We start from the raw sequence: 24,953 nt of genomic DNA on the forward strand, positions 1-24,953 counted from the left end.
AAAAACCTTCACAGCTTACTTGTATGGTCCTGGAAAGTATATAAGAGCAATAAGATAATGAAGAGAATTCTCTAATTTAGGCAACCCTTGGCATCAAATATTGAAATTGTTAGTCTGGTGCCCATGCCACCTGTTTTTCTTTTCATTACTCTGAAAGCCTGGGAGGAATATTAATTATTGCATATGAATGCTTTGCACTTCTCCAGGAAAAGTACAGGTGCTGGGACCACCATTACTTGTCTGAGGGTCATGGCTGGGGAAAGAAGACGACATTCAGAGGGACATGGCACAGATAGGCAAGGTGGTGTGGGTATCCTTTACTTTTATGTGAATAGAGTTGTAGGTGAGATTTAAAACACAAAACATCACAGCAGAAGAGACGGTGAAGGTGGTGCTGATAGCCAAGGAGAATCCCCTCCCTTATCTCCCCTTTGTCTTTTTTCTTTTTGCTGGAAGGCATCCTTAGGGTTCAAAGATAGCAGGGTCCACAGATGATTTCAGGAGAATATTTGCAGCCTTCACAAGCCATAGGCAGAGTGGAACCTGGGATGAAGGGAATGAAGAATCAGGGCTGAGGGACAGCAGTTGAGAGGAAGGTTCTTTTCCCAGTGTAACCCAAAGGTCCATGATCCTTCGCCCTGAATTCTGCTTTACCTTTCTTCAATACCCAAGATTTTTCTGTTCTTCTTGCCCAGATTCTACATTCATCTTCACCCCAGAATCACTCAGCAGCAGTGACATAATAAATGCGGAAGGTATAAGTGCTCCAAGTACAGATACTTATTCAGCTTAATACCGAGAGAGAGAGGATAGTTCCACACCATGTCCTTTCTGCAACTCACAGTACCCATCCATGTCCCATTCCCTTTTTATTCAGCTCTCCCCACTTCCTCCATATAAGATTTTTCCCTTATCCTAACAAGGAAAGGACGACTGGGAGACCAGAAAAGGTCTGGACCTGAAAGTCCTGGAAATGACTATGAGGACTCTTGGGGTCATCCTCTGCCAGGTCTGGAGGGGCAGTGCCTGGGAATATGCTGTCTTCCTGGAAGGGTAGGGAAGGGCCCTGGGAGTGGGCTCTTACCTGCTTGGATGTGAATCCAGGCCACAGCCTTCCTTTCCAGAAGCTCCCACTCGGTCTCCCAGTCCTTACCATGAGTGTGTAGCCAGACCACGGCCAGGAGAGTGGCCCAGCCTGAGGAGTCCACATGCTGCACAATAGACAGAGACTTCCCTGAAGACACTAGGCTGGGGCAGGAAGCCCCCCAAGAATGTGCAAGGAGTGTCATATCCTTCTCGCTGGCCAGCCCTATTCTGCTGCTAGATGGAATTACCTGTTCTCCCTCTAATTCCATCTACCACTTGTAAAGCACGACAATAGTCCATGAACCCCAGGGAAATAGTCCACTGAGTCAAGGTAGTCTTAAGTTTTAAATCCAGCATAACCACCAGGATAGTGCTGGAGACCACTAAACACCCACACAGGGATTATACAACCCTGATAAGAGAAACACATGCATCATTGCTTTACATTTGATAAAATATCTTCATTTGTTTTTGAATCTCACTCTCCCCCACACACAAATTGCTACTCATATTTTAGAGAACTTGGGTATCTTGAAGCTCTCGTTTAACATTTTATTTCTTGTTTCTCTTATTATTTGTGTAAGAAAATTTTTGTCTACATCCTCATCAAAATCTTCATTGAAGATATAGAGTTTGGTGGGTTTAAAAGTACATTTTCACTTTAAAAATAAATTCATTATTTAGTGCTCTGGATTTTCAACTAGTTTATTCTTGGTCCAAGTACTCATCATTAAAAAAATGGTCAAATTCCTTCCCCAAAATTCAGATCACCAAATCTCTCATTCACTTGATTTGTTGACCTTGCTGCCATATCAAAAAAGAAATGTCAGCCCGACATGTCTTATCCTCCTTGAATCTATGCTAGAACTTCAAGATTCCTTCTCCATCTTCCAAGTATTTAAAACAAAATACTTCTAATTCTTCACTGTAGAAAAAACATTCTCCAATAGAAATAGAATGCTAGACACACAAGGAATTGTAAATTTTCAGTAGCCATATTTTAAAAAGTTAAAATAGGACATATTATGTTACTAATTAAAAAAATTTTTTTGTGCCAGGGATGCTAAGTGTATATTCTACTGGTGAGATCTACCTTTAATTATTAATACATTCTACTTAAATCAATATACTAAAACATAATTTTAAAATGAAATCAACATCAAATAATTTTTATTTAATTTTTTATTTGTTATTTTTAGTTATACATGAAGTAGAATGTATTTTGACATATCCTATAGACATGGTGTATAAATTTCCATTCTTGTGATTTTTGAAGTTACACTAGTCATGTATTCATATATGAACATAGGAAAGTTATGTTAAATTCAATCAAATAATTTTGATGACATATTGTATACAATTTATGCTGTCTTTGAAATAAGTACTTCACAATATAGCATACCTCCATTAAGTTAAAAACTTTTGTTATTCATTTGCATTAGCCATATTTCAAAGCCACATGTGATTCATGGATACTGGAGGGATGGTTTGATCACAGAATATCTGAAGTTTAGTCATCTTCCACAGATTTAAAGTTCAGAGTGACATTTGTCCTTCACATTTTTCATATCTTATATTTAATAATTTCTTAGTGAGCAATAGAAGCAAGTTACTTTACATTTTGAATGTACCTTATCCTTGTCAGCATATTTCAATATTTGAAATCTAAGTGGTTCCATTCACATTTTGTCTATTCTGACTTCAGTTAACTTTTTTAAATGTCTGGATGACATCCTTTAGTATGAAGGGAAGCATCAGTGGGGTTATTTGGGGGCTTCTAATACTGATAGTCCTAGCATTTAAACTGATTCTGCCACTCATTGGCTCACACACCTAATTACACCTCTATAAACTTCAGTTTCTTTATCTACAAACAAATAAATAGGACCCACCTTTTTCTCAATTGATGTAAAAAGTAAAGTAGATTTTGAATGTTTAGTGCTTAGCACAATGCCTGGCACAGAGGACTAACTCACTGTTTATTTTTACATCTAAGACACCTGGCAGGGAATATAACTAAAAAGTCCAAAAGGATTTTTACTTTCCTTTTGCCATTCACAAACCTTCATATGAACATCTACTAGTAAGCCCATTATTTTTTTTATAATTTCTGCTCTAACATAACTGGAAAAATTTTCAACCTCTACTTATTACAAGTTAATTCAGTCTTTGCCCTTACCCCGTGTTCTCTTATCTCAGGTGGACCCTGATCCACCCTGTTATTGTTAGGATCTGGAATGTCTCCTCAAAATTTCAAGTCTTGGTCCCCAGTGCAGCAATGCAGTGACAGGGCTTTTTGGAAATGACTGGATAATGAGGGCTCTGACCTCATCAGTAGATTAATCCATTTGATGGATTAGTCATTTGAAAGAATTATTAGGAGGTGGTGGGAACTGTACGAAGTGGAACCTCATTAGAGGAAGTACGTCACTGGAGCATGCTCTGGAGACCGTATCTTGTCCCTCACCACTTTCCTCTCTCTGTCTCTGCTTCCTGGATGCCATGAACTGAGTAGCTTTGCTCCCCTAAACCCTTTGCCATGATGTTCTGCCTTGCTTCAGGCCCAAAGCAAAGGAGCCATCTGACTATTAACTGAAACATCTGAAACTGTACAATAAAATAAATATTTTCCTCCTTTGAGTTGATTGTGTATTTTGTTCATTGAGACAAAAAACGAACAACCTCCCCCATTTCTAATTACTAGTCTTAATTAATTAAAAACATACCTACTTTATTCTCTTTCTTTGACTCTCACCTTAGCAGGATGTGCAGTCAGCATGTCTTCCAAATTCACTCCCAGGATGTTGGCCAGATCCTCATTCAGATCCCAGGTACCATTTGCCCTTTGTAGATATATCAGCTGCACAAGATCATCCTCTACAACCATTTTGAGGAGAAAAATAAACAAAATGATGGAGCTTACAGAGCTTGTAGCCTATTACCATATCTGATAGACTGCTGGATTCAGAGACAAGTGGTTCTACTGAGAAAGCTATCAGGCACCATCCATATCTACCTTCAAATGTTAAAGGATGACCAATGAAGCAGGGACCCAAATAGAAAAACATCAGAGTTATGCAGAGTCTAGACCCTGACTGTAGGCAACCTATGCTGGCAATGATGGCAAAAGATTTATTTAACGGCAAGTCACTCCAGACTCCAGTGGTAGGAGGTTTCAGGGTCCTATATTGTCAACTAATGAAGCTGAGCTAGCCATGGAAAATTTAGAGACTAGAAAAATTTTATTCCCTGCTTGATGCTTTGCAAAAAGATTACCTCCTAGGTAGTGAAAGATACAAGAAAGTAGAACATCAAAGATTAGCACTTCAGTTCCCATAGATCAGAAAAGTGAGCTAAAGCCCATCTCCCCTTTATGGAAACTGTAAGTTTGTCCTATTGGTGGAAGAAGTCATCTCACAGCTAGTCTCTGTGAGAACACTGCATGTTGTCCTCTGACCCCATTGAAGTGCCTGAGGCAGTTTTTGACTATAGAAGTCTGCATATTTTGTGACCCTTGGGGACTCCCAAGATACATTAATTCAGAAAAGGCAGACAAAGGCATATAATGGGATTTGAATTCTGATTCCCACAAAATATCTGAAAAACACCAATATGCACAAAGACTAGGTGTCCCCTGCTCTCTACAGTAGGCAAAGGTAATGAAGTCTGATAATTTTGAGACACATTTCTTCCCATTTATATCAGATGCAGTCTACACCTTTCCTGTGCTATTCTTCTCCTATGAGCCCACCCTGGTACAAATTTTCACCCTCTCAGCTCTTTCTGCTTTCTGTTGTATCCTCTGAAAACCCTGACACCTGCTAAGCAATCTTCCCTGCATGTTTACTTTCAGTACAGGAGGCTCCTTCCAACTAAGTCTTAACTGAAAACTCATGCATTCTCTGCTAAACTGTTCTCCCTTCATTTCCTTCAGATGGTTATTGCTCAGTGTCTGCACTCGAAATACCCAGTTTGGGAGGTGAGTCTGGAAACTTTTTCAGCTTCTGATGAGTACTCTTCCACTCTCACCTGGGTACCTTCCATATTTCCTCACTACTTTCACCACCCCCAAATCCCTTTATCACTGTCACTCATCCTCTGAGGCATCTGAAAGGCAGATTGGACTTCCTCTTCATTCCAAGGTCTGCCATCATCTTGAGGGTTTTCAGCACACCATGGAGACAGCCTGCCAAGCTTCCTAATGCAAAGCTTTTTAACCTCCTCAAATTCAATGACTTTGGCTCTATTCTCCCCTTCAGTTGTACACTCTCAGACATGTTGACTTTTTATCATGCAGAATTGTGCCATTTATAAAATAAACTGAAAAAAGTCTTGCTTTTAAAATATAATATCCATTTTCCAGTTTCTTTTATTTATTTATTTTTTAGTGTAAACAAATGGGGTACATCTTGTTTCTCTGTACATGAAGTAGAGGCATATCATTTGTGTAATCATACATTTACATAGGGTAATGGTGTTTGATCACTCTGTTATTTTTTCCTTCTCCCCACCCCTCCCACCCCTCTTTTCCCTCTATACAGTCCCTCCTTCCTCCATTCTTGCCTCCCTCCCACCCCCCATTATGCATCATCATCTGCTTATCAGTAAGATCATTCGTCCTTTGGTTTTTTGAGATTGGCTTATTCTCCAATTTCATCCATTTGCCTGCAAATGCCATAATTTTATTATTCTTTATGGCTAAGTAATATTCCATTGTATAAATATACCATGGTTTCTTTATCCATTCACCAATTGAAGGACATCTAGGTTGGATCCACAGTGTAGCTATTGTGAATTGAGCAGCTATGAACATTGATGTGGCTGCATCTCTGTAGTATGCTGATTTTAAGTCCTTTGGGTATAGGCCAAGGAGTGGGATAGCTGGGTCAAATGGTGGTTCCATTCCAAGATTTCTAAGGAGTCTCCACAATGCTTTCCAGAGTGCCTGCACTAATTTGCAGCCCCACCAGCAATGTATGAGGGTACCTTTTCCCCACATCCTCACCAACACCTATTATTGTCTGTATTCTTGATAATCATCATTCTAATTGGGGTGAGATGGAATCTTAGGGTAGTTTTGATTTGCATTTTTCTTATTACTGGAGATGTTGAACATTTTTTCATATATCTGTTGATTGCTTGAAGAACTTATTCTGTGAAGTGTCTGTTCATTTCCTTAGCCCATTTGTTGACTGGGTTATTTGTATTCTTGTTGTAGAGTTTTTTGAGTTCTTTATATTTTCTGAAAATTAGTGCTCTATCTGAAGTATGAGTGGCAAAGATTTTCTCCCACTCTGTAGGCTCTCTCTTCACATTGCTGATAGTTTCCTTCGCTGATAGAAAGTTTTTTATTTTGAATCTATCCCAGTTATTGATTCTTGCTTTTAATTCTTGTGCTATGGGAGTCCTGTTAAGGAAGTCTGATCCTGAGCCAACATGTTGAAGATTTGGACCTACATTTTCTTCTGTAAGATGCAGGGTCTCTGGTCTGATTCCAAGGTCCTTGATCCATTGTGAGTTGAGTTTTGTGCAGGGTGAGAGATAGGGGTTTAGTTTCATTCCGCTGCAAATGGATTTCCAATTTCCCCAGCACCATTTGTTGAAGAGGCTATCTTTTCTTCATTGCATGTTTTTGGCACCTTTGTCTCCTATAAGAAAATTTTATTTATTTGCGTTTGTGTCTGTGTCCTCTCTTCTGTACCATCAATCTACCTGTCTATTTTCACAATAGCCTCAATAAAATACTTGGAAATCAATCTAACAAAAGAGGTGAAAGACCTCTACAATGAGAACTGCAGAACACTAAAGAAAGAAATTCAAGAAAACCTTAGAAGATGGAAAGATCTCCCATGTACTTGGATAGGTAGAATTAATATTGTCAAAATGGCCATACTACCTAAAGTGCTATACAGATTCAATGCAATTCCAATTAAAATCCCAGTGATGTACCTCACAGAAATAGAGCAAGCAATCATGAAATTCATCTGAAAGAGTAAGAAACCCAGAATACCTAAAGCAATCCTTAGCAGGAAGAGTGAAGCAGGGGGTATCGCAATACCAGAACTTCAAGTATACTACAAAGCAATAGTAACAAAAACGGCATGGTATTGGTACCATTTTTCTAGTTTCTTATCTAGACATTCCTGTTTTACCTGAACTTTGACCTCCTCTAAAACATATAAGTCCTGATTCCTCAATTTTTTCCTGTATATCAGCTTGTTTCCATCTTTATTCTGTATGCAATCTAAATTTCAAGTACAACATTTGCCACTACATTGCGGATACTTTCAACTCCATATTGTTAATTTGCTTTTGTCACATCCATCAGGCAAATTCTCAACATTGAAATTAGCCCAACTGTCTACTTGCTTCATTCTTGTGCCAGATCTGCTGAGTACTGCTGAAAAGATTCACATATACTATGATTCTTTTTAGTAGTTTGGTTCCTCTACATAAGCTGAGATACTGGACCCTCAACTCTTCTTCACAAATGTTTCTACTTCTCCCTGGGCTTTCCACTTTCCAACTAACTTCAGTTGTTCTTTTTATAACTTTTCCTTTCATTGAGTCCTCTCTTTTACCACTTCCCTTATCAGGTCATTCCGAACATCAGCCATCTGTGTGATCATTAAACACCTCATTGATAAATTATCTTCAGATTCAAAGAGTTTGGTTTTTCAATGCTTATGTGTACTTTCTATATTCCAACATCCCCTCATCTTAAATCTCTCTGCCAATGGGCCGTATTTTAGCTCCTTAGCACAGAAAAGTTTAACATTCACCAAAAAATCTTGGATGTGGAGGCTCAAGAAAATGAGACAGTTTAAGGTCTTTCACAAGTTTTTCCTTAACTAATGTATTCAGATATCCAGGACACTTAGTCTGTGGGAGTCTGAATGGATACACTCACCAGGAAACACATTCTTGACATTTAAAGTTATCAAGAGACAGAATTGGTCTTGGAATCTACCTGTAAGCCAGGGGCCCCTGCACTAGCTGCTTGAGCTCCTTGTTTATAGCAATGAGCGCTGTGAAGGAGCTGATAACTCCAGATTCAATGCTGATCTTCAACACATCTTTTTTTATCTTTAGCTGGAGTCTCACTGAAACCCAGTTCTTTTCTCTGAATGAAGGACTTTGCAGCAAGATGGTGAATGGTAAAGCTAAAAGAAAAAAAAAATGAAACAAAACATTCTGAGATTTACAGAGAACAGCCACAGTTACTTTGGGTTTCAAATGTTAGGGAAGGCAGAGGAAAGAAAAGATCAGGGAAGAGCAGAGACAAGATCGAATGTTTAAAGTGTAAAAGCCAAATATAGGGAAACAATTGAAGCCAGAATCAAGAGAAGGGATCCAAAATGCAATGATGATAGAAGAGGGAAGGAAAATGAAGAGAAATATGGGAAAAGAATAAGGAAGCTAAATTCTTGCTTGGCATCTGGCTTGGGTTGTAGAGAAAATGTCAGCTTATGCTTAAAACTCTTGTCCTGGAGCATGTACTTCAGGCATACTTCTCCTGTAGACTCAACTGCCTAAAAATTGGATAAAAGAAGTGATAGAAGGCAGAGATGACCAGGAAAATGTTAGAACAGTGGCACCAATTTCCAAGTGGCAATCAGGTAGCCCAGGAAGTCAGAGACCTGAAATGGTGGAGAAAATGGTAGGCTGACTCTACCTGGGATTTGCAATCTTGCTGAAATGTAAATCCACCTACCAACTTCAGTGAAATTGTCAGGCTGATCTGAAATTGCTAATCTGACTCACCTGCATGCTCCCAGTGAGCAGGGCTTAAATGATTGACCTCTGACCCCTAAACATGGCAGTTGGTTCTGGGGAAAGCATGGTAACAGACACACGAGGAGGCAAATTCCAGCTCAGAGAGATATTGCATATTGCAGGCTGTAGAGAGTGCTTCAGGCACCTAAGAGCCTGATGGAGGAAAGGGAACCAAATAGGCATAAACAAACAAGGATGGGAAGGACAGCCACAATTAACTGAATGTTTATTATGTATCAGGTACTATGTGACATAACATACGTTATGCCTAATTCTTAATCCCATCTTGGGATATGGGTATTATTTCTCCTGCTTTACACAAGAGGAAGTTAAGGTTGAGAGATTTAACAGCATAAATGTGAATGAAGGATATACTAGGGAAAGTTGATCCCTGGAGAATGGAACTAAAGAAGACATGGCAGCAACTGGGAAAGAGGAGCTTAGAAATAGAACCAGAGAAATCTCCTTGTTCATACTGATAATGGACTATTATTTACCACTAAAAGAGTTCCTGGAGCCTCAAATATGACAGTCAAAGCTCTTAGTTTCTCTGCAATTGTTCTCAAATACAAAAGCCTCAACCTCTTTCAGATTCTTATTCTGGTTTTCCAATTAATACAACCATATTTCAGATGTACAGTGGGCACATTTGTGAGATCAAAAGTAGCCATGCTAAAGATACAGCCCAGGCCTTTGGGAAAATGCATCCTGGAGGCAAGTTGGGTTCCTGCCCTTGAAGCAGTGTCCTCCACCCTGCTCCATACTTGCCCACCTCTGGACACATGGCTTGTCCCTCATCTTGAACTGCATCCTGTCCTTGCCTGTGATGAACTCTGAAGTGCCCCCTGTCACTGGGGCAATGCTTTTTATTAAGCTGGTGGAGACACCTTCTCCAATGCCAAATGAGAAACATCTGCAATTATAAATGAATGGAGGTTAGACACAGGAACCCAAGAGGGAACTTATACAATTAACAAGGAATGGTGACAACTCATGATGAGTTAATCTTCTTCCTTGATGAGAACTGTTATAGAAGTTACTTATGGAGCATGTTTTATATTTGGGGAGCTGCCGGGGTCCAGCCCTAGCAGGGATCGGGGGTCCTTGGTGGATGGGAGGTGTCGGCGTGGTGGAGAAACAGCACACAGAGACACCAGGTGTTCTGAGGCTGAATCTGTCTTTATTTTTTCTGCCAGCCTTTTCATAGGTATTTTTCTTTAGTAATGATTATATCATTTTATGGTTAGTTTAGAATAAGAAAAACCTTCAAAAGTACAACCTATGCTTCTTCTCAAAGTACACATTTTCTCTGTATGACAGCACAGACCAAAACACCTTATTTCCCAGCTAGATTAAAACAACCTTGTATCCCAGCTAAACTGAGGGCACCATGATCTGCTAGCCTTTACTCTTCAGAACAAACACGTTACTAGATTTTCTGAGAAACCATCCCCACAATGAACTCCAGTGTTTAACAGTGAGAAACTTTCACTATTATCAAAGGGCAAAGAAATCAACTTATAGTTAATAGTTAGTCTATTCTATTTCATATAATGGTGGACTACAATCTTATTCTGATTCTCAAAGAATTAGACTAAACATAGGAAAAACACAAACTATATTTATGACTAACCTAAATATTTTTATTATGTAAAGTATCTCTAGAATCAACCATTAAAACTAGGAAAGCAACAAAGTCTAAACACTGCATCCAAGCTCAGAGGAATGCCTCTTTATCCAACTATATTTAGAAATTATTATAATAAAGCAATCACAGGCTCCTTTTAACTTGAGCACAGCTACAATTGTTTATTTTCATATATTTTATTTATGTATATTGCTAGATTTTTATTGTGTACTATTTTGTGTCCCAATACAGTAGAACCTTACCATGTTTTTCCAATAAGTTTCTAATGATATATTGATTATTAATATTAAAAAGCAACTACACATGGAGACATGCCATGCCTATGGCCCCCAAGAGGGAGAATGATCAACAGAACCATGTCAAATGTTGAGTCCTCTACTCCAACAGGACCGTGTCAAGTGTCAGAGTGGCAGGAAATAGACGCCAGAGGGAGCTTTAAAATGACCTGAAATTAATAGTAGATTTTAGTCAAACTGAGTCTCCTCAGCAACAGATTTCTCTTCCATTTCCCAAATAAGAACTGAGGACCTGAAAACTTAACAAATCTATCCATATCCATATCCCTACCAATAGTCAACATGGCACTGGAGTTGACTACAACATTCCTCTGACAAGTGAAAGAAAATATAGAAACTCTCCCTGTGTACCTGCCTGGGACAATTAGGGCGCTGGATCTGCTCAGGAAGGCCATTCTTAGTGTTTGGCCTTCTGATCTTCAGTTGGAAAGATCTTACTGTGTCCTACTTCATATGCATGAAAACATACTTAACCTGTCAAATTTCATAATAATATAAACAGAGAATGCCTTGGTAATACTAATATAAGCATATAAACAGCAGGAAAAAATAGTCTCCATTGTGAATTAATACTCTGGATTTTGATTTACATAACAGTCTTTTTCATTTGGGTTAGTGTGAGTCATCATCCTCAAATCTAGTGACATCACATTAGAATACATGCAATTAACTTGGTATCGTTTTCTCTGAAGACCAAATTCTGCCTGCATCTTGATACCCTCATTGTTACATTTCCAACATGAATTTTGAACTGTTTTCCATGTTATATAGTGCTTAAATGCATTGTTTTAAATGATTTTATGTATGGAATCGAAACTGAAAAGTTTTTATTGATTAGAAATCTCTGCCTAGAACTCACTAAAATGTTCTGTGTGGATGAAAATAGAACAATAATTATAATAATAGCAAAAATTTAAATAGTACATATTTTGGGTTGAGGACAATCCCTGATGTAAACCCTGGTATCATGGGGCTGTAGGTTTCCTGTGGCATCATTGGGGTCTGGTCACCCAGCAGAAATCACATTCAGTTTGTACCTGTGTTTCTTGCTGTCAAACTATACTTCTTTAATTACAGTAAAAGTTTCAGCAACTTCTCCATCTGTGGAGACAAAAAGCTGTGTAAAGAAAGAAAACACACATCAATCCTCAATTTCATCGTAAGGCATCAGGATTTGCCTTTGAAAACTCCAGAGACTCCAGGGCTCTTCGAACAGGTGCACACTACCTTGTGCTCTCCTGTCACAGGTACCGTGTCCTCACAGGACTTCTGGCAACCCTGGGGATTTTCAGCTCCTCCACACACTGATTTCATTAGAGGCTTTTGGGCACTCCACAAAGGCAGTTCCACAGTCCATCAGATTGAGTGAAGGGAGAAAAATACCTTGTGTCTTTATTTATCTTTACTGCAAGATAGTCTTTCACTTACACACCACATTTTTAAACTCCTGCAGTGAAGCTCAGGAACACTGATTCTTTCATTTTCTCTGTGTCCTTCTGTTAGGTCTGCTCCAATTCCTACTTGTAGTGGGTGACCAGGGATGGAGGGCTTCCTGTAAATGTTCTGAAGAGGGGCCAAGATCTCAGTGCCCCCTAGGTTCGCTCTCATGAGCTTAACTTTCTTCACTGCCTTCTCCATTGTTTGCTGAATATACTTCACACTCTCCCTGAGAGAAACAAACAACAGGGTATAAGACAGCAGTTGGACATTGCCCACAGTTGAGAAATCCAAATCAAATAGTAATCCCACCTGAAATCACCAAAGACCAGATGAATTCTTCAGTAATTCCTTTAACAATCTAATTCCTTCCTTTAAAGGATTAATTTTCTGGTCTTTTCAGAAACTTATGGAAAGAATTTCTCATAGGAAGATCCAAATTGATAGATGCTGAAATAACAGCCTATAGGCAAACTCTTCAGCTACAGAATCAGTGTTTCCTGAAGGGGAGAGAGAACGACGAGAGAGTGAGAGGAACTGCTCAGACCCTGCCAAGTCAGCTCTTGGGGCTGCAGGTTGTCACCTGGTTTCATGCCTCATTACCTTCCAAGATTCACAGGGGTCATGCCAGTTGCTGCTCAGGTAGAGAACAGCCCTGCACCTCCAAAGGGACCACACTTGAACCCCTCAGAGTCATCCTCACTTGTCTGCCTGACTCAGGAAAGGAACTGGATTTACCTTGGCTGCCTCTATGCGTGACTGAGAGCGGTCCTGGTTATTCATGGGGCACTGCATACTTCCTGAGCAGTCCATCAGGAAGACATATTCTCCACAGGTCACAGATGCCTCACCTTCAGGAATGTCTGGATAGAAACTCACTATGACAGACGGATCTCCCATTAAACTACCTATACAAAAAAGGATAAAGATCCTATGAGAAAGAAAGGGAACCCAAGAATCTTAAAGCTTCCAGGAATCAACTACAGTGAACTCAATAGGGAACAGGAAAAACTCAAATCTAAATTTCTGTGTCTGAATTTTATGCAGTATTAGCTTGCAAAGGGCTTGGACAAGTGAGTATCAATAGGTAGAAAAGTAAGGGAGGAATAAGCAACAATTGTAATAGTACCCCTGGAAGCTATTTTCCTGGCAGCTCAACAAATGAGTGAGACACATGAGGTGAACATTTTCAGGCATTTGCCAAAAGAAGCAGGTAAGTTTATCTCCAGAGGCATAACTTCTCTTCATGTCAAATCAATGGAAATCTTATCACAAAGGTCATTGTTTAAACCTTTAATTACAACTTTGAAAAATTGATGTTCATGTGCATAATTTTGAAACTCATAAATTACAAGAGTATTTATAAGTAATATACACACCAATGAAATTCCAAGTTATTGGGGTGTGAAGGACTCACTGATACTCTACAAAAGAAAGGAAAGTAATGGGATTCATGTTGAATTTAAGTAGCTTTACATAAACAATGGGATAGGGGAGACCTGAGGAGACCATCCTGAATGGATAAACTGTTAAAACCATATCTGTGATTTTATTTTGAGGTGTAAATGAAAATTGATGTTGGAATGAAAACATCATTATTGAGATGGAAATGAAATGAGAATGACTGGATTATATTAACTCCACTTTTATAGTTTAGAGACTATAAGAGGATATGGAGTTGTTTACCATTATTGCATTTTTATAAACTGAATCCAGAATGATAGAATTAAATCCTTAGTAGCCTGGGATTCAGTATGAATGAAACCTGTGTCAGTTTAATCTTTTATTCATGGGATACTCCACTAATCAAACAGGCTACTGAATATAGTGGGTGTCACCCACAAAATATTTGAAACACACTAGTATAAAAAAATGATGTTTACACAATCCAGACGTCTGGATATATAATGTAGCATCGTTTTCATGAGTAGGGTAGATTCCTTTCTGTGACAAGAGGCACCTGGTTATTGTGGAGCTGGCAAGGTCCTGGGAAGCCAGAAAGGTTGAATGAGAATGATGGGCGTTCGTACATAGGAACTGTTCAGAACACTTCCCCATGCATGGTGAGCACTGCGTGTATATTAGGTACGGTAATTCTTTTGGCCTCATTCAAATTATCTATAACTCCATCAATCTCTGCTTCCTTGTTTTCAAACAAGGTATTTTAAACCTTAATTCTACCACTTGCTCTGCTGTATCCTCATCTGAAAAATCAAAGTAATAGTACCTACCTAATATGGTTGTTTTGTTGGTTAAGTGATACAGTACCCTTAAGAAACTTAGCCGAGGACTTAACTCATATTGAACTCTTAATAATTTTATAAAATTATTTCTAAAAGTAATTTTATGCAATAAATTTGTTAATTAAAATTTTAATTTTAAAAAAACATCACTCTCTTAATATAGTAAATGCTTCTATCCTAAGTTTTAAAAAATAATGTATTGTTCTTTCCTCTCTGTACTGGTATGCTTCATGTGGCACATGAAGCCAGTTTTATTGAACCAGGTTGCCACTCCAAGATTTCATTTGTTTCCTTTTGGGTAAATGAACAGAAAATCAATTTGGTCAAATATCTGAGCTATGTAGCAGCATTTTTTAAAAAATTTCACTGCTGGAAGGGATTCATAGGACTGGTAAGGGTTCCCTTGATGTCTCTCTGGGACCTATAGAACTGGTCATGGGAATAGATAAGAAAATCTGCATGGGGCCTAGAAAATATCAGATAAGGAAAGAGACGGAGATCTCCATCCTTATCTTTTGAAGTTGAACATTATGAAATAATTCTAACTAAAAACCAATCACTACTAATATATTTCATGGGCATGAAGAGCTCACCAATAGGAAGCAAACAAAGGTAACTAATGTACAAGGCAGAGTGTGCAGCTTCATGGGAGAGGAAATAGATATAGCAAACATTCTTGAGGCTGGGACCTCAGCATGGACAGCAGGCCATAAGGAAGAATGGTTGACCAGTGAGGCCACACAAAGAATGCCACTCTGCAAGCTCATGTATGAAACTGTGTTGGCCACACATCAGCAATGAGAGCCTGCCATAGCCTGTGGATGCTGACTCCAGGGAACTTCTCCACAGCAGTTGTAGTTACAGAAGCAAGAGCCTAGTCCCAACCATGTCACTGTGAAGGTGACTGTCCCAGGGACGCCTCCATTCCAACCATGTGAAAAATGCTGCAGAGTGACAGTATCTCTCCAGTCATGTTTCATGGTCCCTGCAACCCAGTGCATGGAGCCAGGAAGGCCAACACAACAACAGATTCACTTGGTTGCACTACTTTTCATTACTACAAAAAGCACATATGTGTTCAGGAAGATATAGATGATAAGAGAAAATTAGAAAAAAAAATACTAAGTAGAAACTAAACTTACTAAGACACTAAGTAGTATTAGAAATTAATAATTAGCACATTATAAAAGTTTTAGAGATGGATAGTGGTGAAAGGTGAATTAATCAAGGCCATAGAACGGTCTACTTGAAATAGTTAAGGTGTTAAATTTTATTATTTATCACAATTTTAAAAAAAGGAAATTAGAAAGAATTTCAGGGATATTACATGTAGGTATGATGTATCTATTTGAAATAAAAAAGGAAATTAAGAAACCAAACCTTGTCTTAATCTAATCACAATTACTAAATTCATATTTCTTTTTTTAAAAATGTTTTTTCCTATTGCTTGTTATTTTATAGTGGTAACTTGCTTGTATGATTTGTTTCTTACTTCCAATTACTTGGAGATCTTTCTTCCAAGTTATTCCAATATGTCAATGTACATTATTTCAGTAGCTGCATATTAAGCATCAAGTTAATGCGGGCACAGCATAGTCAATGAAATGGATTTTGATTGTTTATGAATATTTGATAATGCTAAAATTGTTATTAAAATGTATACAGTGCATATTTTATTTCTATTTATATTTATTTCCTTAGATAATATTCTAAAAATTGTAATTACAAAATTGAGCATTTATTTAGATATATATATCAAAATTTGTCTTGAAAAGATTGACACAAAATATTTTGTTCATAGTAATCTATGACAGGGTCAAAGTCATGTCTTTGGAAACATGAGACATTATGATATTTATAAATCTTTGATGTTTTAAAACATAAAGATGTCATATGATCATTTTTATTTGCATTTATGTCCAGTCTGATAACTGTTGCATGTGTATAAATGCCTGTGTTTTCTATTATGAATTGCTTGTTCACATCCTTCATCACTATCTACTACTTAAACTTGCCCATAACACATTATCACAGGGTACACCCAAGCTGACCACTTTGCATACCGTAGTGAAGCTCTTTCAATATTTCACTTCAGTGGGTTTACCTGCTACTGGAGAGAAAATGGAAGCAAAGGTATTTGAGAGTGATTCAAAGACAGGCATCTTCCAAAAGGTGAGCACAAAGGGAGAAAAAATTACCCAACTTCTTCTCAGGCATCCCCATCTCCACAGATACTCTGGGGCTGTGCACCTCACTGTAGTAAATCAGGGGTTCCACATCCCTGTTAAACTTTTGTCCTTCAGCCAAGGAAACCTGAGTTGGGGACCAGCAAGGAAACCAGGTTATAGCCATCACTCTTTGCTGCCTGGAATTGAGGTCAGAGCTGAGGGACATATACTTCCTTCACCAGTGAGCATAATCAGATGCAGAGGGGAGAATCAAGAGAAGACTCAGGACATTAAACTTGAGTGAGGAGGGAGCACAGTGCATCTCCCTCTGGGTTAACAGGGACCACCTGAGAAGGTTTGGACAAAGTCAAGACCCAAGGCAAAAGGTCCTGGCAACAACAGTCCTCTCTTACTGATTACCTGAGCGGATGTCTTATCATCTGCAAGGAACTCAACAGCACTTAAGGGGCAGTTGGAGTGGACCTTCTGGATGCCATGCTGGGACCTTATGGTGGGGACCATGCTGAGTGTGTAGGGCAGTTCATCCAAAGGGACTACAGGAGTTTTCATATCAAGGCAACTGTCAAGACAGTCTACAAAAAATGACTCAAGTTCTGTTTTCCTTTCCAATGTGTGCTTTTCAGCACACCCAAAAATGAAAGGGGAATTATGCCACCACCTATTATGCCACCACCAGTATCCAGGGGGAAAAGTGCTTATCAGAGAGATGGTATCTAAGATTCAGGATGGCTGAGAGCACATAGCACAGGGCCCCATCTGCTTCCAGGGGCAGCTCCTGCACATACCTCAGGGAGACTATCACCTGTGACCCAGGCTAGAGGTTCCCCACATTGCAACAGAAGACATCTCTGGAGTCTGAGTCCTCCTCTAATAAGTAGACCTGGTGGCCCTGGGATATGGCATCCTCATAACTGTGTCATGCCTAAGGAAAATGGGAGGGATAGGAAAGAAAGGTAACTTCAAATGAAGACAGGACTGCAGAAAAAAAAAAGACTATTAAAGAGGGAAAGTGATATGTCTTCTCAAATTCACAGCTATGCTCTGAATGCCTCTAATTGATCTCTCCCCAATGATATCAGGAAATCAGCATTTAGAAGTAAATGGAGGGAAAAGAATCCAACACCAGGGTTTTATGTGAAGGTGCATTTAAATGAGATCCTAAGGAATGCACATTAATCATCAAAGTAAAAGAAAGGGAGAAGACACTGTACCCATCTCTCATACCTCCATCTTGTCCTGTAATTCTGCCACACTTTTCTTCCCATCCACCAAGTGTAAGGAATCCCACGAAAACCACACCGGACACAGGAAATCACATAAGGGAGTTTATTAAGCAAACAGAGTGTCTCCCTGCAGGGTAAGAGAGAAGATGAGAGGAAAAGAGAAAGGGCATGCACTAGAGAGAGTGGAAAGGGAGAAGGAGAAAAGAAAATAAGTCGGGGAGAGAAAAGCAAGAGAAAAAAGATGGCGATTGAATTCCGCCAGGCTAACAGGGGACCAATAACGGAGAAGGACACTTGCAAGCTGACTGATGAACCAATAGCTAGCTAGGATGTTCACAGATTGACAAGTGGTTGGGAGGCGGGGAAAATGGCTGCACCAGAAAGGTCAGGGGGAGCAGCTTTGTACCTTACATTCCCCCGTTTCTGTTTTTATAAGAAAATCTTTTGTTCTCCAGTTCTTTCTGAAGCCTTCTCTCTCCTTCCTGCCTAAGTGACGGGCTGGTTTTGCAGGTGAGATGTAAAAAGTCCATTCTCCTTCCAGACTTCAAAAGGCAGATGGGTTTCATGGACTTCATTTCCTCGATTTGACTGATCTCCTATTTCTACACTAACTGCATGTCCCCAATTCTGACTTCATTCACCCCTCTAATTTTAGGAACTCCTTCACTGCTGTAAGGAAAGGGGGTCAATAACTGCTCTGGTTTCTTTGAGCTGGAAGGGGGCAGCGTGGGGCAAGCAGTTTGGAGTTCCCTTTTTAGAAATCAGGTCAATTGAGGGGTCCATGGTAGACGTCCAGTTGGAAAAGAGCAGGTTGTAAAGGCATCTGGGGATGGGTGCTTCCATGAGAGAAGAACAAAAAGACATGAGTACTGAAATGAGATTGATACAATATAAATGTTGCAGAATCTGGAACATGCCAATGAATATCATAAAGATGACAGAAGTCAATAATTTCTCACGAGGGGGTGGAAGAACTGAGAAGTTATTCCCATAACAAGGCCTAGCAAAGGCTGGAGGGGACAAGGCCTTTATTTGGGAACTTTAACATTGTCCAGGTTATCAGGAATGTAAACACAACATTTAGTAGAGATCTCTATACTTCTGTTACTAGCAAACATAGATTAAGCCTACCTGTGTCTGTAGGCCTTATACTGACTAAAACTTCTGACTCTGGCAGTTTCTCTTGATAGTTATCAGGCACATTTGCCTAAGAATCTCTCTTTTGTAGTTTTTAGTCTTTATTCTAGTGGGCTAACACAAGTGTACATCTTAAGTTACATTTAAGTATTATTTCTTTTAAATGACCAAGAATGGCTATATTTTGGTTTTAACTGTTTTGCTAGGTATTTAAGATCAAGTTGGTCAAATGACCTGTTCCTGTCTGTTAAAGAGTCAGCTGAGTTCCCACAGGGGTCACTCATAGAGAACTTAAGAGCAGCTTCTTGGCTCCATTAGTGCCATTGGTTAGGCAGGGTCTCCTCGATGAGGTGGCTTCCCTTGAAGCACCAGGGATGTCTCCCTTTTTCCTTGACCCTCCTCTGCAGCAGGTGCACTGAGTGGCTTTTCCTCTAGTGGCCTCATCAATCTCCTTGATCAGGAGGTTGTGTGACCCAGAGTTGCAAACCTCCTTAGAGAAGTCCTCTTGTTCCCTGGGTTCAGGCTGACTTTGAGGGCAAGACCCAAATATGAACTTTTCTTGACCTCTGTATTTAATCTCAATCTCTAAGTTTGATTTTAACCATCAAGCAAATCAGTCTCACCAGTCATAAAGTAAGAGTACTGGGCTTTAGCTTCAACGTCTATAACTTTACAGTTATTTACTCCTTTTATCTAATTGAGGTTTACATTATCTGTCCTATAGGTGATGGCTTTTCAAATTAATCTATGGTGTACTTCTGCAAAATATCAGGCAACAGTTAGAGTTTACAAAGAAATTAAAAATGGAATCACCAAGAGTAAAACATTCAGTTTGTGCAATAGCTACAAAGAATAATGTTTTTAAGTATGTTACTCCATGGAATAACTATAAATTAATCAGATGTCTCTAACAAACACATTTGAGTAATCCCATACATGTTGACTCTAATTCACACATCTTATTGTAAAAAAAAAAAAAAAAACAAGATATCAGACAAGTGTACCAACAATATTTGCCATCTCTTTCCTGTGGAAGAAAAGTCCTAGAAAAATTGATGTTAGACATTTTATAAACATCAACATTTTATTAGTGTGACCACCTAGAGACTTGTGAGTTAATTTTAGAGACATTTTACTTCTATTAGTTTACCAATTTAAATTGAACCTTTTTAAATCATGTGAATTAAAAGTATTTGGATCCATTTTTAAAATTTTTAATTTTTATGCATGCTTATATTTAACACAAAAGTAAAGGCCTTGTAATGCTTATCTCCATTGCAATGTAACAGATGTTCAAAAATAACTCTAGAGTTGGATAAAAAGAACTGATCAAAAATCATTGACCTAGGTATGTAGGATCAAAATTGTGAGCTCAAAAATATAGCATTTAAGAAAAACAAAAGTTCTAGAAGAAAAATGATAATGGTCATTAATTAAAGCATGAGAAAATGAGAAGGAGAGAAGAGGTGAAAGGGAGAGAAAAAATATTCTGAGTTGCAGCCCAGGAGAAATTTAAAATGGACACTTTTTTCCTTGGGTTTGAGACTGGTTTCCCACTGAGCATTGTGGTTTCCTCCATTTACATTTCAATGTAAGCCTTGACTGAGATCTGAATCCGAAAGGGGCTAAAATGTTCTAGCAGAAACTTGATGGCTAGGGCATTTTAACCCTTTTTCCTGGTTAGTAATCAATTCAGGTTTGGAAGCAGAAAATTGTGAAACAATTGTCTCCCACTACTTTTGGGGAATGGGGCTGCTTATATTACATGGGGAAGCAGGGGAAGATGGAGAAGCAGGGTCTGGAGGTGCTTGAGCCTGCAGGAAGAGCCAAGAAGCAAGAAAGAAGAGACTTGAAGATAAGGAATCCCTTTCCATCTGCCCGCTCGCTCACGGAAGCTGTGCGCCATTACACAAAAGAATTTTGATGGCTTTAAGTCGGGGGTCGGGCAAAGGGTTCCCAGGGTTGAATCTGCCAGATTGGAGGACCCAGATTCCATGGTGGGGACTGATACAGCCGAGTCTGTGCCCTGGCGTCCCGAGGCCACAGAGTAGTTGACTGGAGACAACAAGGTGGCACATAGATGGTGTCATCACACAAACATCAATGTGGGGCCAGGTAAAAGCCGAGAAGAGTTGAGGACCTGATATCAGGGTTTTCGAGTATGAGTGCGAGCATGAGATGAGCCTCAACCCTGAGAGAGATTCTCCACCATAAAATCAGGAAGCCACCCAGCAGATAAGACCAACTATAGGGGCCTGCCGTAACTATAAAAGTTGTTGTGGCTGGGGTACTCCACTCCTCTGTCGCCTTCAGGGTCCCGGATCAATGGTCGCTTCTCAGGTTGGCAGAGGAGTGTTTAAATTGGCCTAGGGGAACCCACCTAGGGGACTTAACCAATCTGAAATCCGGGATGCAGAGCAGAGCGTCCGGGCAAAATGGAAGGTGAGGCTGTGTCCAGGGGTCACTGGGGCGTCAGATGGGGTTCCACTTGCTTAAGAGACAGTGGAAGAGCCCATCCGAGTCACTGAACCAATGTAAGGAATCCCACGAAAACCACGCTGGAGACGGGAAATCACATGAGGGAGTTTATTAAGCAAATAGAGTGTCTCCCTGCAGGGTAAGAGAGAAAATGAGAGGAAAAGAGAAATGAAAGAGAAAGGGTGCACGCTAGAGAGAGTGGAAAGTGAGGAGGAGAAAGAAAACAAGTCGGGGAGAGAAAAACAAGAGAGAAAAGATGGCAATTGAATTCTGACGGGCTAACAGAGACCAATAACTGAGAAGGATACTTGCAAGTTGACTGATGAGCCAATAGCTAGCCAGGATGTTCACAGATTGACAAGTGGTTGGGAGGCTGCACCGGAAAGGTCGGGGGGAGAAGTTTTGTCCATTACACCAAAGCATCAAAGCTATAGACAGCAGAGTCTTCATCCATGGGGAACACAATGGAGGCCTCCAAAGGGACTTTCTCCTCATTCTCATAGTTTAAGGTTGCAGACACACCAGCCACAAACTCATGGATGGATAAGGTCACAGAGATGCTCTTCAGTGCCACTGTGTATAGATCAGAGTTCAAGGATTCAGCAATTTGTAATAGAAGTCTTCCTGCTGGCCAGGAATTGAGCTAGCTACCCAGGGCACACTGGTACACAAAAGTCAGAAATCAGACTTACCTGGCTCTTTTTGGAGAGTGATTAAGTCACAGCAGCCCTCCATACTGACACCGTGTACTAAGGAAAAGACACATCATGAGCAGAGTGACATGCAGGGAGAAGGAGATGTGCACCACCACCTTATGATCTTTCCTCTGGCATAAGAATACATTCAGGATGTTAGGGTTGGATCTAGAAAGAAAGGAGGAGAGAGGACAGAGTCTGATAGGCTCCTTCTAAATGACAACTTTCCACCCCTTGGCGGGGCGGGATGCTCTACAATTCAACCAGGTTCACTAAACAGAAAATTCTGAAAACCTTGAGGCTACTTAAAATGCCAATTCCACCTTTTCAAAAGCTCAAAAGTGTGTTTAATACACTGTTCCCTTGGGAATATTGAATAGCTATCATGGTAGAACAAAATGGGAATTTTACCAGTTTAAGAGCTGATGGGCTGTGGTTTTGCACACTGACACACAGCAGCTGTGTTCACTGACATTTAACCATAGAGGCTTGAGGTGGCTAAAAGGTAGCTGTAACAGGTAAGTGCAGTAATAGAAAGAGGAAACATAGTGGGGACAGAACAATCCCCCTTTAGACTTAGTGCAATAAAAGTCCCCAAGCTGTATGACCTAAGAGTCCCTAGGTTGTTGACAAATTTGTATCCATATAGAAATGTAGAATGCATCTTCCAATAGAATTGCACCAATGCCCTTGCCTTGATGTACACAAAATTCGCTTATGTATAAAAGTATAAGCCCTGTTGTACTTGGGTCTTAGACTTTGAGAATAATCCCTATGGGCTATGATGCCACTAATAAAGTGTTGCTTCCAGATCTTGGGGTTCTGACCCTCGTTCTCAACTATACAATCATCACCTTAATCCCCCTCTAGCCCCAGTATTATCTTTCTAAAATAATAACCATCATACTTTCATTTCACATATGAATTAAAGTTCCTACATTAGCTTTTTTAAATAATTAGAACAGATAGCAGCATTTTTCCTGTTGCCATTGTTACTATTATTCAGTGAACATTTCCTGTTAATCATTATGGATCATTCTACTCAGACCTGCATGTAAGAAACATCTTAAATATCCTGCCTCTTGTACCATGAGCCTTGTGACTTTTCTTTTATGTGTCACAGGTTTATTTTACATTGTATCCAAATTATTCTACATTATTCAAAATATTCAATTATTATATATGCAACGTGTCCCATATTTTAAATCAGATTGTCATAAACATCTCTCTGAAATTTTATAATCATATTTTGGAGGTGCAGTGTGTGTGTGTGATTTGATACATATCATAACAGATACATTTTATGTATCAAAAGCATGATTTAATAGCAATTCTTTTATCTGGGGAGTCCACAGGTGAGTTTGATCCTAATGCTGAATCCTCATGCTCCTGGGAGTCATTTTGAGTCCATTCTGCACTGGATCATGTGCTAGCGTGTCTCTCCCTGTTCTCACACAATGTGATCTGGGCTGCCAGCTCCAGGACCAACAGGGACTTTAACTGAAAATAGGAATTAAGGAGTTAAAAAGTCACCCACCACCTGGAGCACAGAGCATGCTGGAGAACAACAGCACACATGTGTTTATCCAGAACCCTTGGCAGATGAATACAGAGCACACCACGCTTCACTAAGGGAACTGCAGGTGAGAAAACACAAGGGCTCTTGTGAGGAATAGCCTTCCTTCTGGTACAACCCCACCCCAAACGTTCTGAAGCTCTTGATAGGACTATTTGTAAGTGCACTATGCTGATCCAAATCATTATTAAAGCATACATTAGAGTGAGGCTTTTGCTATTGATAAAACACTTGTCTAGAATGAACAAGATCCTAAGTTAGATCCACAGAACCACAAACACACACACATATACACAACAAATAAACAAAATCTCCACTTTAACCAAATTTGAAACAATGTCCATGCTGATCATCCATGTGATATCACTTGTATTTCCTGTGCTCCAAGCTCTGTTATACAAATTCACAGCTATTATTAGGCTCCTCATTCCAAATCTGTTTTCTCAGGCAATTGAATAAAAACTGTGAGTTGTAAAATAGCTCACATTTTAAAACAACACAGGATGACAGTAGCAGATCAGAGCACAGTAGAGCATGCTAAGAAAAAGGGCTTCCAGGATGACCCTTAAATGGGGCAGGTCAAAGTGACTGGGCTGAATCTGGGAAGAACATCTAATAACATCCACAGGAAGCTTAACGTAGTAGATTCACTCAGGAGCAAAACAGCCCAAGCACTGTGTGAAGAAAATCCAAGCTCTCAGCTGCCCAGGAGAGAGAGCTTCCATCTCAGCTGGGAGTTCCCTCTGAACTGAACATTAGATGACAGAATCTGACTTAGAACCAGTCAGAGGCAGGCAGAGAAGGGAGAAGCAGGAGAGTCCAGTGGACCACACCTTAACAGCCTGTAACAGGGAGAAGAGGAGAACCTGGGCTGCAGCCAGGAGGAGATTTGGACTGCTGAGTGGGACCTACTCAGAAACAGAGAGTGATTCAATCTGTAAATTTTCTGTCCTAGATTCTCAGTGCCCAGGTTTTTACACAAAGGGACAGCAGCAGTCTCAATTCCTACACAGATGGGCCTAGGAGCTGCAATGATTGGGTTGGGTGGAGACTTAAAGTCACATTTTGACAACACAAACTTACACAAAACTGAGAAAACATCACTTATCCCAGAGAGAAAGCAGGAGGAAGCAAGAAGTAGAGGGATGGAGAGAGAGACAAGGAAAAGA

General features: G+C 39.7%; 1 pseudogene; it reads right to left on the bottom strand.

Moving 5' to 3' along the window:
• Positions 1-462: 462 nt before the first annotated feature.
• LOC124959683 (von Willebrand factor A domain-containing protein 5A-like) lies at positions 463-22,248 on the bottom strand (annotated as a pseudogene).
• Positions 22,249-24,953: the final 2,705 nt, after the last annotated feature.

Source organism: Sciurus carolinensis, chromosome 11, assembly GCF_902686445.1.
Source record: "Sciurus carolinensis chromosome 11, mSciCar1.2, whole genome shotgun sequence".
Taxonomy (NCBI): Eukaryota; Metazoa; Chordata; class Mammalia; order Rodentia; family Sciuridae; genus Sciurus; species Sciurus carolinensis.